General features: G+C 38.5%; 1 protein-coding gene across 6 annotated transcripts in view; it reads right to left on the reverse strand.

The window, feature by feature from the left end:
* ehbp1 (EH domain binding protein 1) overlaps positions 1-16,289 on the reverse strand; it is a 157,568-nt gene that overhangs the window by 43,093 nt on the left and 98,186 nt on the right. The window lies entirely within an intron of this gene.

Here is a 16,289-nt window from a genome sequence, read left to right on the forward strand (position 1 = left end):
TTTTACTCACATAACTGTTTTGCACCATTCCTCCTGTCGGATCCAAATCCAGCATCGACCGAAGATTTGTTTACAAACGATTCCGCAATTAACTGAAATGAACATGTCTTCCCCATGTGAGCTGGAACTATATTAAAAATAAAGTTCAACCACACATTCCTAATAATAGGATCCGAAGGAAGCTTATGCAGCGACTGTGTTCTTCCACAACCAGGAATAGCGCAATATCTTGCTATCTTACTCGGCATGTATATTGTTGTTGACCAGCTAGCACAAGCCCTCCATGAGTCGGTGGGCGAGGCTACTGGATTAGATGTGCTGTAGAGGTGTGTTTCGTCATGCAGTGACGTCAGTATGAAGCACAGGACTGTTTGCTGAGCCTGGTGTCTATAAAAGCTTTTCTTTGACTAACAAAGAAGTTTTCAGCTCTGAAACTTAGAGGATATTCTTATATTACCATGACTTTTTATATATCAAAAGCTCAAGGGAAATTGATTTCTCAATTCATCACCCATTTAACTAAAATACATTTCCCAAGTTTCCAACATGTTTTGGAGAAAAACATTTATTTCATAATGTGATTTCCCCCAGTCATTCATAATTATTTTTTTTGAATGACAGATCAAAAGAACAAACAATTCAGATTTATTTTCACAGTCATCTTTGATCATATTTACCAGGGGTGCCAATAATTCTGACCACAACTGTATAAAGTTGCAGTACTACTACCACTTATTAAGATTTAAAAAGGTTCGCTTAGCATGAGGGGTAACCTGGCCCCATTGACAGCCACATGAACACACGTGCACACATTTTCAAGGTGCAAACAGGTTTCTGGAGCAAAAGAGCAGAGAGTTAATTAGCCCAATTGGTTACAAAAGCGTTGAGCTAATTAACCCCATTCCACCTGTTTCTGTGAACACTGTTTGTCTAAGGCCATTGTTCAGAAGGACAATAAAGCAGAGAAATGCAGATGAAGGAATCCCAGGAGCACCTTTCACGGGTCCAGCCTGGGGGCCCTTGAGTCTCAGGGTAATTTGAACATGCAAGACAAAGCTAAGGCCAGGTTACACCTGAAAACACAGAAGCGCTCCTGCCAAAGGTGAACTCGGCACGTTTAGCATGAGGGTGTGTCGACTATGCTCTCGCAAAATAAATACATCTGCTCTAATTGGAGGATGACATGTAATTGCTCAATTTATTCACAAGGCTATAAAAAACACAAAACAAAACCACGTGTTTCTGTGAATGTGACATAGTCTACCACTATAACAATATATTTTTCGATTGAGCTGTGAGGCTTTTGCCCTGTGCTCATCATACAATTGAATGTAATATAATTGTCATTTTTTCTGTAGCTGAAGTCTAAAACGCCACATGATCGGCTCAACCTTGCAGGTATCATCACACACAACCTTCGACACACTGTTTTACATACAGCGATTCAGGGCTGGGCTAGCCATTAGTAGAGAAAATGAGATTCCTTGTGTGTGTGTGTGCCCAGAGGACAGGATTACCACCGTGCCCAGTATAAACTGCTTTTAGGCAATGTTCTGTAATACTGTAGTCAAGGAAAATTAACAAGAGATGAAGAACAGAAGCAGACAGAGGTAAGGGGAGATGCTTCCATCCACACAGACTGTGCTGAAACATTTAACAGAGGTTTGAATTGGTCAAATCTGTAAAGGTGCAGACAGACGCTTTATGAAGTTGGAAATGCATGGTATACCTGGAATAAATGCTGATTCATGCTAAATGGATGCTGACACAGATGGCAAAAAAGGCCGGACGTTTGAATGCATCTAAGCGAGTCTTTTCTTACCCAGAACAATTTACTTCCACTGAAAAATGTACTGACTTTTCACAGATTATTACACTTGCATGAATTTACTAGGCCTGTACTTTTTTCCACTATATTTCATACTTTTGTACTATTTAATTGCATTGGACTTGGTCTAAAAAAAGAAAGATTTATTTGGAAAAGCTTTACAATAAGTTATGTATTATTTATGTATTATTAGTTATGTATTATTAGTTAGTATATTACATTTGATTAATAAATGATGTAAAAATAATCACTATGAAAATGATTTGAAAAATATGATTAAAAATGAACTATTGCTAAAGAATTTAACCTTATTGTAATGTTCTAATTTTTTCCAATCATTGTTAATTGTGATTTGTATTAAAATTGCTTTATTTAATAATGCCAAATATAAATAAATAAATAATGCCAATAATGCCCTTAAAATTGAAATTGAAAATTTGAGAAATTGAAAGGGAAAGTTATAAAGGTATGAGGTCAAAACAATCATTGAGAAATACAAATGAACTCCCTAAATTAATCTGCCTTGCACAATGTGCAGAATAACCACTGTGGAACGATCCATTTCTACAGCAGCAATGAGGTGTGAAACTGTCTCTCTTCTTATGAAGAGATTTCTTTAATGACTCTCTCTTCAAATGGACTTCAAGTGGCTCTTCTTCAGCTACACTGAAGCTTGACCGTTCAGTCTGGACTCTCCAACTGAGCTATGCTTGCAGTAAAAGGAAGAGAGGGGAGAGAGATCAGTGGCCCATCCAACCTCCCAGCTGCAGATCTCCAAGGATAATGAGGGGATCCACAAGAACGAGCGAGGAAAATGAAAGAAGAACACCAGGGGTGGCAGAAACGATGACAAAGTCATAGTTAAAGGTGTAGAAGAAAGCATGATGTGTAGAAGACCTCACTCCATCTTTTGGGAAGTAAAACAGAAGGGAAAAAGACGCAGAAGCAGATAATAGAGGGCTGTCGCCCTCATTCTAGACAGGAGATCCAGGCAGAAAGGGGGTAGGCAGCAGAGTCGAGGCCCAGACAGAAGCACTCACAGTGGGCATGGGGTCCCGGTGGTTGCCCCAGCCTGGCTGCTCTTTTGGAGGGGGCTGGAGGGTGGGTGGGGGCTGCGGGGGTGCAGCGAGCCATGGAAGGAGTCGCTCGGCTGGGCACACACACAGGCTCAGGGCCCTGGCGCTAACACAGCCGTGCCAGCCAGCCAGAGACGGTGCCAGCCAGTGAAGCACAAACAGATATATTTGTCATGACACACTGAGTGTGCAGAGAAGGGGAGGGCCAAGCGCATGCACACACACACACAGAACAAGCAAGTAGTGTAGAAGAAGAGAGGTTTTGGATCTCTATCCCTTTCGACAACAACAATCGTATGTGTGCAGAAGGGAATCATTAGTAATTTATCAATTCTGATTCCATGAATGGTTATTTTGGTCATTTTAAAGAATAAATGCAAAATTATGTGAAAAACATGTATTTCTTGTCTTCTGCAACCTGTTTAGTCAAATTATATAATTTTAGATATCAGATAGCAAATAATAAGGACACTTTTTTTACCGGGGATCAGGGGTGCCGCCAGAAATTCTGGGCCCTATGGAAAAAAAAAAATCTGGGCCCCCTACAATTTTTACAGATAAAATTAAACCCAATAAACATGCCCTATATACTTTTAAAAAGATACTTAGCACATTACATAGTTAAAATGTCTAAAGATGAGTACAAAGCCTACAAAAACAAGAAAAAAATATAGAAAGATGTACTTTTTTACACAAAAGGGAGAACATGTATTATCTCAATTGCAATTGCAAGCACAACAGAACATATTGTACACATATTGACATATACTTTACATGAACAAGCTTTAGCTGGGTCAAACTGCTCTATCAGGAAACATCAGCTAGAACTAACCCATAATTAAATCAGTCAAGGAATAAAACTAGCTAGGGCAAAAGGGCTCAAAATCAAGACACACCAGGATTAATGCCAGGTGTGTCTTGGCATTACTCATTCAACCTATTGTAAGTCGATGTATCATCACAAGAGTCTTGAAAATATATTATGAAGGTTGAAAAGTTACCTAGTGCTGATTTAAGAACATCAAGTAAGACAGCATCGATCGTAGCAGCAGCACTGTCACTTGACAGAACATACACACGGCAAACTGATTTTGTAATTTTTGAAGCGTGTAGATTACTTTTTGTTTATCATCATGTGACGAACACAGTAGATAAGACGTGTTTAGAGGCTTCAATCTTCGTGAAGTTTCGCGCTCAGGCTCACCTTGTTCGTTTGAGACGGGGACGGGGGGCGTGGGGGAAGGGTGTGCAGCAGCAGCCACTGAATCTGTGTCTAAGACATGATAACCCGGAGACAGCACATCAGAGATGTATTGTTGGATTTAAATCATAATTCAGTAATTATTTTAGCTAGATAAAAGCAGGTCATGTAGCAACAAAAATAAGTAACGTTAGGCTAACTCTGAAAGTTTTGGAATAACGTTACAGGAATAGGGCAAGCTGCCTTTCTTTTTGAAAAACTGTGTGACATACTGTAGACTTCGGCGTTCTGTCTTCTCTTTCCTTCTTTTCTTTCCGTTTTTGATGCCCCAACTTTTGATGTGACATACCTGCGTGTGTCACTGTCTGCGCTTCATCATAGCAAGTGCAATAACCAAGAGACGCTCACGCTAGCACGGACCGCGCAGGTGGAATGAACCATTGTGAGGGAGGGGGGAGGTGGTTGTGACTGATATTTTGAAATTAGTTTTTTAAATATAAAATCTATGGTCAAAACGGACAAAATACACATTTACTGCATGAGGGGCCCAAGCACATTTAATGTATGTATAAAAAAGAGAAAAGAAATAAGAAAAGAAAAAGGGGGTCTGCTCTTCTGGGCCCTAAATCAGTCTGGGCCCTTAGAATCGTCCTAACCTTCCACCCCTTTACGGCGCCCTTGCCGGGGATGCATGGGACAACAAGGATATTGATGTTGAGTGATATCTTCTAATATATTTGCATTATTCTATGTTGTATTTAACTGTGCATGCTTATTTTCACTGTTTACATTTAGATTTCGTTTGTCAATATCAAATGCCCATTTAAAGTTAACCTTTAAAAACTGCCGATGCACTAATACTAAATTTCTCTGCCAAAACTAATATTCAGAATTATATGCTGATGTCGATACCGATAGTTTAATTTTCCTATGAAAAAATTAAACTGATGTCTTTCCATGGATAAGACACTGATTGAGTGATTACATGAATCATGATACATTTCAGTTAGTTATACTGTCTCTTTCAATATACCTTTTGATTTTCATGGATGTTTTCATGCTATAACTTGTAATAAATTGGAAGAAAAACTTTGTGGTTTCACTTCTGCTACAGAGATCTGCCACGTCACATTTAATAAATGGGGAAAATGGCATTTATTGTTTGAATTTTGTTATAAAATGGACAGAAATTGAAGGCCGAGACATTGTTTCTTATCAGAAGTAATAAAGCACAAAGCTCTTTGTGCTTATTGGATGGGAGGAGCTACAAATAATATTTGGTGTAGGGAAAAAAAACACGACTTGGCTTAAACTACATGTGTTTCATAGGGTCAAATAAAGCCTGCTTTAAGGTTGCAAAATTATTACTATTTTTAAATCTGTCTTGTTAATTTTGACAGCCCTAAAATTAACACATAAAACGAGTTGCAGTCTGACAGGTTTTTCTGCCCCCTTTTGATTGACAGGATATAATCTGCCCATATCATTAGTTGATTTTAAACAATCATGCGCAATTGCAAAGTTAATTTTTTTTTTTGCTTTAATCAGCCGAATGCATCTGTGCATCCCTATTAAAAACCCTATTTCAATAACACTGTTACATTTATTTTTTGTAAATACTGTATATTAATGTTGTAATAGCCAAATTATTTTGTAGCATTTAAAATTAAAGATTTAAATTTTTAGTGCTTTATTTATTTATTTAGACAAAAAAAGTTTTTTTTTAAATATCTGTCAACCATAAAATTAAATAAAAAAATCTTGTGTTTTTTCTTATTTATTTGCTTATTTAGATATAAAAAAATATTATTTCCATATTTTAAAAAAAATCTAAATCTAAAAAAATCTGCATTATGAATACTCATGTTCAAATGTGCATTTACAGATTTACAGACCAGTTATAATTAAAAAAACGGCTCTTGATTCTCCACACTCCTTGCCTATGAACTCATACAGAAGACACACAAATCATCCGAAACTCAGCGTGGTAAAAAAAACAAAAAAAACAAATCCAAATATTCAGCGCTTCCACAAAGCAATCAAATATGAATGCAATGTTTGATACACGTTCGAGAAAATGAAAACATTGCCACGTTTCGGGCTCATCAACCCCCTCTCTCTCCGTCCTTTAGAAAGTGACCTGTGAAATAAAGAGTCTTCCTTGTCCTCTTCACCTCCCTCTCTCTGCACTGTCTATCAAACCCTCCTCTCTTTTATTCTTCCTTCTCTCCCATTTCTGTCCTCTTTAAATGGAAAATACAGATCGTCTATGATCTGTCCCCTGGCTTCGTGGTCTGTAATGAGAAAACTTCACCTTGTGTCCCCGGCCATTCTAAAGGAAGCATTCGGCTGCTCCCGTTCACAAATCCAATTATATGTAGTCGAGAAAGCGCGGGAGAAAGAGAGAGTGAGAGTGTACGGAATGGGAAGCGTTGGGCGGACGGACGGGGCCGCTTTTCCTCTGTAATGTGGCCTCTGCTTGGTGTTGAGGTGTCAACTTAAAATGCAAGTAGTTGAGCATCAGCTAATCCTACAGCAGCCTGCTTTAGCCCCCAGCCAAACGAGAGCAGGAGAGAGCAAGAGCGAGCGTGCACGCGAGAAAGATGCCACCGTGGCCTTATCGCTGGGCTGCAGATGTGGTTCCTGGATCAATGCACATACACCACGATCAATGCATTTGATAAAGAATTAAGAAGAAAACTGTACATGCTATCAAAGGAGGTTGTACATGGCATAATTATGCTTCTGCATGTGTGTAGATGATACTGGTGCGGTGCAAGGGCGAAGAGATAAATAGACAGATAGAGATAGATGTCTTGCGGGCTACACAGCCTGCCCTTAGCACCCGGCTCATAAAAAAAAAAAAAAAAAAGAAACCTGTCAAATGGTTACCAACACATTTCGGAGGAGAAGTAGAGGAAGGAAGGGTAAAGGCTATTGGCCAAGTCTGTCCCTCAGAAAGACATCTAACATTTTACGTACATGCATATGTAAACCTCATGAGTGCATGAATGAAAATAATGTCAAGCCCAGGATTGCTACCAAACAAAACAGGACAAAACATCATGCTTATTTCAGTGTATGACTGCCAGAGGAAAGAGGTATATATAGATGGAGGAAGAAGTGTGTGTCAATACTGCCAACATACTCACATAGCTGAATGTGGGCAGTTGGAAAGACAAACCCCTGATGCGGGTGAAACAGTAGTAGATGAACAGGTTGAGTGGGTGGCTTGTGTGCGACTGGGAAGAAAACTTTGTCCTATACACGACAACATAATTACCTGGCAGAAAAGAGTCATTCACTGAAAGCTGTTCTTACAAACAACACACACCTGCTTTAGTAGACATTAAAGTCAGGTTGCTTCCGTAATGTGACGTGTTTCCAAATGAAAAGATATTCAGTGAGGAAAAAAAAAGAGATTGGGTACTTTGGGAATTGACTGGATTGATAGATGGGGGGAGGGGTTGAAAATTAACAGGGCTTGGTGACAGGACGAGTAATTTATTACTTTGTTAATGTGAACAAATTAATGGGTTACAATAACAGGAACATACATTAAAGTGAACGTGAAAATCTAAATCATTTACTTTCCTACTGCACGTATCTGGTGTTATTGTGAATTGATTCAATGAACATAAAAAGCCATCAAAATGTAATAAATTGCTCTTCCTCAGACTATCCTATTTTTTTTATAACTTGCAAATCAAAATCTAACAAGTCAATCTTCCTCGAAAACGACTTTTATTTTCCAATTTTTTACTAATACTACTATTAAAAAGTTTGAAGTCAGCAAGTAAAAAAAAAAAAAATTAAGTTCAACCAAGGTTGCATTATATGATAAAAAATCTGGTTAAAACTGTAATATTGCTAAAAATAACTATCCAATTTTTTTCATAACTTTTTTCTTTCTTTCAGTTTTAATATATTTTCAAATGTAATTTTTTCCTGTGATGGCAAAGCATCATTACTCCAGTCTTCAGTGTCACATGATCATTCAGAATTCATCCTAATATGCTGATTTGGTTCTCAAGAAACATTTATTATTCTTATCAATGTTAAAAACTTTTTTTGTGTGGAAATTTTCAAAATAACGAAATAATTGAATACAACTGAATGCATCTCTCATAAATTAAAAATATAATTTTCTAAAAAAAAAAACGAACTCAAACTTTTTACCCTTCTATGTCCCGAACGGGTTCGCGCACCCCCCCCCCCCCCCCCCCAAAAAAAACGAACAAAGCTTTGTTTTATCGCCATATAGCGACTCATGTTTAATCGTGGGCAAATTACCAGAACATGAATGACAATAACAACATCAAAAAAGTTTCAATATAATGCAACAAAGCTACGCACAAGCTTCCACTTTAAGAGGATGTGACAGACACAGGCTCAGTAACAGAAAGCACGGTTATTTTCAGCCGTATAAAAGAAACATTGCAGCAATAGGCCGCTAGGCCTATTCGATGACTGTGGAGCTAGCCTAGCATTATCATCATCATAACACAACGGTTTTGGAAATTAGAACGACAGTACATTAAATTAAATTGCAATGAAGTTACAAACGAAAATGATCCACAACGTTAAAGAGAATAAGGTCCGATATAGATAAAATAAATAAACATGAGGATCAATCGGAATCTTTTCAAGTGCGACATCAAACATAAAATGTTTCACTATTCTCTCGGTCTCTTTTGCCTCCAAATCCTCACTCTCTCTTGGTCCCTCTCCTCATTCGTCACTAAATGTCCCACTTGACAGTTCCCCTGATTTCAGACAGTTAAGCATATATATATATATATATATATATATATATATATATATATATATATATATATATATATATATATATATATATATATATATATATATATATATATATATACACACACACACGTTGGCACACATAGAGATGTGACTTGTGGACATTTTCCCACCTGTTAATCAACGTGTGTTTACACCGGTAGCCTATCACCGACTGGGCTTTTAAATCACTCATTCTATCTAACCGAAAGGAACAGATGCACAGGGCTGCTCCGGTATTAATAACGGAGCGGAGCAAAGCGAGTACTTTCCATTAATTCTTATGAAAGTTATGCTTCCATATGCATGAACTGAAACCGCGCCAGTGCGCGCACACCTTGAATGTAAGCTCGTCAGTTAATGCGCGCTCTGTGAGGCCAAGCAGATGTTAGTTTCGGTTTAGAATTAGCGCAACAACACACAATGATAAATTCACTTAAATAGGCACTTTTACATTTTACTTTGAAACCAAATCTTCCACGATCATCTTGTCTTTTTTGTTGTTGTATGGAAATCCCATTTTTTTAAAAAGACCGCCATTACATTTTTCCTCTCGCGCACCCCCTGGAGGCAGCTCGCGTACCCCTGGGGGTGCGCGCACCACACTTTCGGAATCCCTGGCGTAGGCTGTGCATGCTATTGCTTAATGCCAGCCAAATAGTTAAAGGGTTAGTTGATTTGGATCGCGTGTGAAACTGCCAAACTGCTAAAATCACGTGACATTAGCGATCTGAATCATGAATCAATCCGTTGATTCATGACTGTTTGAATCTTTATTTGAGGTTTGAAAACAAACGCGGAAGAGAATACAATGCTGAATAAAGTCGTAGTTTTTGCTATTTTTGTAGCAAAATGTATTTTCGATGCTTCAAGAGATTCTAATTAACTAACTGATGACACATACAGTGCCTCGCGAAAGTATTCGGTCCCCTTGAACTTTGCAAACGTTCTACAACATTTCAGGCTTCAAACATAAAGATATCAAACTGTAATTTTTTGTGAAAAATCAACAACAAGTGGGACACAATCATGAAGTGGAATGAAATTTATTGGATATTTCAAACTTTTTTAACAAATCAAAAACTGAAAAATTGGGCATGCAAAATTATTCGGCCCCCTTAAGTAAATACTTTGTAGCGCCACCTCAGCTTAAGCTCAGTGAGGTTGGATGGAGAGCGTTTGTGAACAGCAGTTTTCAGTTCTTTCCACAGATTCTCGATTGGATTCAGATTGGATTTTTGCATTGTTGCCAAAAAGTTCAATATTGGTTTCATCTGACCAGAGCACCTTATTTCACATGTTTGGTGTGTCTCCCAGGTGGCTTGTGGCAAACTTAAATCGACACTTTTTATGGATATCTTTAAGAAATGGCTTTCTTCTTGCCACTCTTCCATAAAGGCCAGATTTGTGCAGTATACGACTGTTTGTTGTCCCTTGGACAGAGTCTCCCACCTCAGCTGTAGATCTCTGCAGTTCATCCAGAGTGATCATGGGCCTCTTGGCTGCATCTCTGATCAGTCTTCTCCTTGTATGAGCTGAAAGTTTAGAGGGACGGCCAGGTCTTGGTAGATTTGCAGTTGTCTGATACTCCTTCCAATTCAATATTCTCGCTTGCACAGTGCTCCTTGGGATGTTTAAAGCTTGGGAAATTTTTTGTATCCAAATCCGGCTTTAAACTTCTCCACAACAGTATCTCGGACCTGCCTGGTGTGTTCCTTGTTCTTCATGATGCTCTCTGCGCTTTAAACGGACCTCTGAGACTATCACAGTGCAGGTGCATTTATACGGAGACATGATTACACACAGATGGATTCTATTTATCATCATTAGTCATTTAGGTCAACATTAGATCATTCAGAGATCCTCACTGAACTTCTGGAGAGAGTTTGCTGCACTGAAAGTAAAGGGGCCGAATAATTTTGCATGCCCAATTTTTCAGTTTTTGATTTGTTAAAAAAGTTTGAAATATCCAATAAATTTAATTCCACTTCATGATTGTGTCCCACTTGTTGTTGATTCTTCACAGTTACAGTTTTATATCTTTATGTTTGAAGCCTGAAATGTGGCAAAAGGTCGCAAAGTTCAAGGGGGCCGAATACTTTCGCAAGGCACTGTATAGACTACTTTGATGATGTTTATATTACCTTTCTGGACAGGGACAGTATAGTGTGCCTACACTTAGATACGCTGTTAGACTAAATATAAAATATCTTAAACTGTGTTCCGAAGATGAACAGAGGTCTTACGGGTGTGAGACGACATTAGGGTGAGTCATGACATTTTTGGGTGAACTAAATCTTTAACTAGTTAGGCATTGTTTTAGGAACATTCGCTCAGGTTCCATTATTGTACACAATGGCCATTTTTCATTCTGAATCACTGAATATCCACTTTTGCTCAGAAACACATCAGATTATGAAATTGAAATGGGTTGCGGACAACAATACACATTAAAGAAAGTAAATAAGGTCAATTTTTAATTGCCATGTTACCTTTAAAAAGTTCACTCTTTAGAAAGACTTGGAGCATGACCATTAAAAATGTATTAATGTGAAAGAAAATCAACAAGTTATTGGAAAATATAGTGCTAATGCTTGTACTTACTTTCTTTAATTAAAGTGTTCACACAGACACACAAATGCTTTTAGCGCTCTCTCTTTCTCTCTCTCTCTCTCTCTAAACAAACACGTTTCAGTCCGACTGAAATAACTGGATTAAACAATTGCAATTTCATATCAAAATGAACTTAAACTTTATGCTTTTATCCTTCATATTTTATTCATAGGAGACCGACTTATGAATGAGGTTAAAAACTGAAGGGCGGTAGGAAAGAGAAAGGAAAGAGGTAGTGAAAGAGAACAAAAGGAGTGGTTGTTGTGGAGGAAAGAGAGAGACAAAAAAAGAGAGAGAGAGAAGGGGGGGAAAAGAGGAGACGGCCCGACTGAGAAATAATTGTGTGTGCGTAATGCCGAAGAGAGCAGTGGCTTGATCACAACTCATGAAGAGATTGGAGGGGCGTCTCTCTCTCTCTCTCTCTCTCTCTCTCTCTCTCTCTCTAACAGTTTTTCTGTTCCAACCAACCGCTTTGATCTCCACACACACAGCCCTTCAACTACCTTCTATCCATTGTCGTTTCATTAGACGACAATCCACCAGAAAAAGAAAGGTTTCCGAACTAAAAAGACAATCGGAATGCAGTGCGAGAGAGCCTGTGTAGTCACGTCAGCATGTTAAAATGCATATGGAAGGCACAGTCACGGTTCCTTTGAAAGTCTGAGGGAATCGTTTGAGGGCGTCAGACCCAAAGAACAGAGAACAGGAGGACAACTGTGGTCTAATTGGCCCAATTAACTCCGAGTCTCTGGTGCTTGCTGGGACAATTGGTCTTCCCCGGGCCTTCCCACTGACTCTCACGCATCAGAGGTGGGCCGACGCTAACGACTGTGGACTACAGATAGAGAGAGAGAGAGAGAGAGAGAGAGAGAGAGAGAGAGAGAGATACTGCCATATGTGGTGTGTTAGCATGGAAAACAGATTTACATAGAAAAAGCAATGTGTTTGATAACGTGTTGATTTTAGGATTGACATCGCAGTGAAACGAGGCAGAAAAATGAACATGATAGAGGCAGCGGTTTGCCTCAAAACACACACGCACAAGCGCACAGGGAGGCCGCCACAAGTTCAAAGGTTTGCTCCGTCTCTCTCTGAGAGGGAGGGTCATGGGCGGCTCTGAAAAGTCACCGCACTGTCACACAGAGAGGGAGGGAGGGAGGGCTGAGGACGGAGAAGAGAGTCAGGAGGGTGAAGAAGGGCCTCGTCGGTAAAAATCAAACACAGTCCAATTAAACTAATCATAACGAGCCAGTGAACACGAGGAAGCTCACCTGGAATCTTTTCCCTCTCTTTTTCCTCCCCCTCGCCGTACCCTCCATAATTACCCTGGCCAAAGCGCTGTGAAATTACTGCACTGATCAACTAATGCTTGAGAAAATCTGAAGAAATGCACTGTCCCCTTTTCTGCCTCCCTCCCTCCCTTTTTATGATTTTAAGGACTACATAAATAAAAAATCATTTCCCCTTACTATCGCTCCCTCTCCCTGGCTTTCTCTACACTGAGGACAGAAAAGGAGGAAGAGTAACAGGAGAAGATTCTCTTGACTTTTTGTTTTTTTTAAAGGCTTTTTGCCTATAAAAGAAAGGGGGAAAATTGAGGGAGCAATAAAGGAATGTTCAGGGTACAATATAAGTTAAGATCTATCAACAGCAATTGTGGCATAATGTTAATTACCACAAAATATAATTTTGAATCAGTCAGGACCGGGCAGTAAATTTAAATAGTGTTTAAACATTTTAACAACAAAACTTTAGGCACGAAACTAGTGTGACAGTATCACTTTAAAGTTTAAAATTACAGGAGGTTTTTCAACTTTTATGTCATTAAGAACTCTGGCAACCTTAAAAGGACTGTTAGAGCTGAAATAAAAAAAACAAAAAATCTTTAAAATAAAAAAAATAAAAAAATAAAATAATTCCAAAAGCACATAAAAAAAAATATATTTTATTTTATAAATAACACAATAACGCTGGTGCTTCAGTGACTTTTAAATCTTCTGGAATTATTTTACTCCCCCAATATTTGCCTAAAAGAATTGTGGATGAGATGAAATGATCGCTGTAATAATCTAAACTATGCCACAAATGTTGTTAGCACTTAACTTAAACCTGAAACATTCCTTTAAGAGTGTGTGCATGTGTATACTAGCATGAAGGAGACGTTGTGCTGCTGTGGGTTTTTCTAATTGTTCATTAATTAGCGATTTGCTCTCACCAGGGGGTGAAAAACATGAGAGCGACTCAGAGGTTTGGTCCTAATGGATTGTGAAGGCCACCTACCTATAGTACAATGACCACTGCTAAACAATTTATACCGTTTGCCTTCTATCAAAGGCATATACATGCACACAAAGTAAGCAAAGTCTAGGAGAACAGAGAGAGAGAGAGAGAGAGAGAGAGAGAGAGAGAGAGAGAGAGAGAGAGAGAGAGAGAGAGAGAGAGAGAGAGAGAGAGAGAGAGAGAGAGAGAGAGAGAGAGAGAGAGAGAGAGAGAGAGAGAGAGAGACAGACAGTGGTGGCAAAGATCAAAGAAAGAGAGCCATCGCAGCACAATGAAGCACAATTAACATGGCATGTAAAAGAACAAGAAACACACACACACACACACACACACACACACACACACACACACACACACCACTTCTGATGAGAGGGGTGGGCTCACTGATCGTCCATTGAAACACACCACTGACTGTAGACAATGACTGGCCTGCTGGCCATCCTTACACACAATCAAGTCTGTTTGCTAACTGCTAACAATACTGCAACCATGGAGAAGTAGTGTTTTATTTGAAAGACCCTTGAAATGGTTTGACAAACATTTTTTTTCCCTCTAATAATGAAGGGCTAGTCACTTTAAAAAAGACAACAGCCTTATGTTATTTTACATCGTATCCAAGCAAAACTTTATTTTTTGAAAAAAGTATCTTATTTTCATTAAGGCTGCATTAACTTAATCAATTATACAGTAATATTGTGAGAAGTTATTATGTTATATACAAAATATGTTATTTTATTTCAAAATGTAATTTATTCCAGTGATGGCAAAGCTGAATTTTCAGCATCGTTACTCCAGTCTTCATTGCCACATGAAATCAATCTAATGCTGATCTGGTGCTCAAGAAAAATTTCTTCTTATTATTATTATCAGTTAATATTCCCATTTTCTTCAGCATTCTTTGATGAATACAAAGTTTAAAAGGAATTTTTAACCATGTATTTACTGTCACTTTTGATACCTAAAAGGTATATTTCTTTTAACAACAACAATTTTTACTGACCCCAAACTTTTGAACGGTAGTGTAAATTTAATACACTTTTTTTCACAACAAATTTGATGGTTGGGGGAGGGAGTAATGCAACCAAAGACATACTGAAAATCCATCCAGTATTTTGCTGATTGGAAGCAGGTGGCATTTATGATCTATGAGGAGATGATATTCTCATTCTATAGAGCATTTTAGTGGATAAATACCTGTAAAACATTTTGCGGTCCATTTTCTCAAAAGAGAAACTGCAAAGTTAGGCACATTATCAACTTTAGACAAATCTTACAACTTTTTTTTTTTTACAACTTTTCATCCATCCATTGAATATTAACTCTAAAACTTTATCTTCTCTATCTTTTATCTGAATGTCAAGAACATTTAGCAGTTAGCAATAAGTATTTAAGCCCATGCTAAAGTGCTCCCTACAACCCAATGACTTCTCTCTCTCTCTCAACCATCCTCATTTTCACCCCTCCATCTCTATCTACACTTTAAAGAATGGAACAAGTCTTAATTTAATTAAAATATTCCCTCTGCATGCTAAAGTCTCTTCTTAGCGGAGGAGCTTCATGCAGAGGCCAGTGATAAGATAACAGGGCCTACTAATCAAAACAAGACATCAACTAATCTAATCTAAATCACTAACAATTACCAGCGTGCCAAGCAACGCTCCCTTTTGATCAATGTTTTCTATTAAAAAGTGAAACAATTCAATATTCTAGCACGCTAATGCACTGAAGCCTCATTAGCACATCGTCCTTGGGATGGAGGCATTGTGAACTCGCACACAGACGCTAATTCGTGGTTAATTTACGGGATGACGACCATCTCCCCTTCAACAGACCGCAGAGGACTTTTGCAGGAGAGAGAGACAACCAGAAAAGGAAATATTGTTCTTTGAAAAAACCCTTAATTTATGGCAGCCTCACACTGAGGTGCCCTCCTGTTCCTGTTCTTTGCTTTCTTATGCATTGCATTCAAGGGCATCTCATATCCTTTTAAAATTCATACAGCAAAACGTCTGAATAAATCCGCCACACGCCAGATATTTCATCATTTGGTTCTGTATGTTTATGCCACGGTGTTTCACACTATTCTTCCCCTAAAACAGGATGTCAGGAGAACTGAAATGTTATCCGGCTGTGGCCTGAGCTTTTCGACGTCTAGTGTCAGTCGTCCTGCAGTACTGAACTCAGTAGAGCATGTTTATTTAGCGTTTGATGTTCTCTGACTGGTCACTTCCTACATCACTACCTGGAGCCCTTGAGTAACCCTTAAAGACTTGTCCCTGTGTGAAATGAGACTCTGGCATGCAGGTTCTTGGCCACAGAATAATATTACTCTCCATTACTTACTTCCTGTCTGACAGGTCCTGAAAGGAGCCTGAGAGGAGCCGTGGTAAGGGCCTTCTATGAGTGTATATCCCAAAATTTGTTGTATTTGGGGGAGGGAGAGGATCACTTTTGGGAATTTTGGGGATATTCACAATTATTTGAAAAT

This window comes from Pseudorasbora parva, chromosome 10 (assembly GCF_024679245.1).
Source record: "Pseudorasbora parva isolate DD20220531a chromosome 10, ASM2467924v1, whole genome shotgun sequence".
NCBI lineage: Eukaryota > Metazoa > Chordata > Actinopteri > Cypriniformes > Gobionidae > Pseudorasbora > Pseudorasbora parva.